We start from the raw sequence: 1,678 nt of genomic DNA, 5'->3' as shown, positions 1-1,678 counted from the left end.
GGTATATATCCTAGAGAAATAAGAGCCATGACATGAACAGATAGATGCACACCCATGTTCATCACAGCATTATTCACAATAGCAAAAAGTTGGAAACAGAAAGAAAGAAACAAAAAGGATGGAAACAACTGACGTGTCCAGCAAGGGATGAATGGATGAACTGTGGTACATACACACAATAAAATGCTACACAACATTAAAGAATAATGAAGAGAAGATTGTGTCCTGCTAACACATTTCACCAAAACCCTCTAAAACCAGGATCTGGAAAACTGAATAAAACAAATACAAATAATGATCCTGAAATTCTGAGCATCAAATAAGAAGATTAAGAATTAGATTGAGCACTGATTGTAAAGGGAAATCAAGCAAGATTATTGACTAGAGAGAATGAAGAGGCCAGGACCATTAGAAATAGGGATTTCTTGAATGGAGACACAGTTGCTGGCAAAGAGGGAAAAAACTTCATGGAATCCACACAGTGATAGTGACACAGTATAGATGAATCAGGAGGAATTTAAGCTCAACTGCCTCCTCTTTTTCTTTTCTTTGTATATTTTTTATCTTTTATTTTTATTCTACTTTTTTCCTTTTCCTTCTTCTTCTCCTTGCTTTAATTTCTTTTCTTTTTCTCTTCTTGCCCTATCTAAAATGAGGAGGGCATAAACTTTCCACTAGTCAGTCATTTCTATGGAACCAACCACCTCACCAAACAGACAAGTACCCCTATTAGCTCCTATACCACTGGATCAACCACAGATGGTGGACAACAGCTGTTCATCCCAACTGTAGCTTCTCTTCACATCAAAAGGAGACCTCTACTCACATTTCTATCGATTATTAGACAAATATGGAGATAACTAGGGAATGCCTCAGTGCTGCCAAGTTGACAACGAAAGAAGCACACCTGCCCCATTCATCTGCATGTATTGAAACAAATCAACACACAATCACCAAATAAAAACAACTTCAAAATGTCTCAGAGACAACATACAACTTCAATTCAAAGAAACAGGACAAGATAGCAGAAGCAAGGGACCAAAATGAAGAACTAGGAAATCTCCCTGAGGAAGAATAGATAATAGAACTACCTGAGGAGGAATGAAAAAAAAAAAAAGAAAATCATTGAAGACTTGCTAACAGAAAACTTCTCCAATATCATAAAAGATGAAAGGATATCCATCCAAGAAGCTCAATGATCCCCATACAGGACAGACCCCAAGAGAAGGTCACCAAGACATATCATAATCAAACTCTCCACAACCAAAAACAAAGAAAAAATCTTGAGAGCAGGTCAGGAAAAATTAATTGTTACCTACAAAGAAGAGCCAACAAGACTAAGCTCTGATTTCTCAGCAGAAACCACGCAGGCAAAAAGACAATGGATGACATATACAAATTCTTGAAGGAAAAAAATTGTCATCTAAGAATTATATATCCAGCAAAACTGTCCCTCAAATATAATGGTAAAATTAGGACATTCCCAGAAAAACAGAAATTAAGAGAATTTGTAAAACTGGACCAATCCTACAAGAAATGCTACAGGGAATCCTTCCAACAGAAAACCAACAACAGAAGACAACAACCTAGTATTAAGACATGTGAAAACACCACCCAGAAAACAACCCAGGAAAAGAATTCTCAAATCCAAAATAAGCTTACAAAATAGAGAACCAGA

Source organism: Orycteropus afer, unplaced genomic scaffold (assembly GCF_000298275.1).
Source record: "Orycteropus afer afer isolate SDZICR_OR568_19922 unplaced genomic scaffold, OryAfe1.0 scaffold00378, whole genome shotgun sequence".
Taxonomy (NCBI): domain Eukaryota; kingdom Metazoa; phylum Chordata; class Mammalia; order Tubulidentata; family Orycteropodidae; genus Orycteropus; species Orycteropus afer.
Note: the sequence above shows the minus strand (reverse complement) of the source record.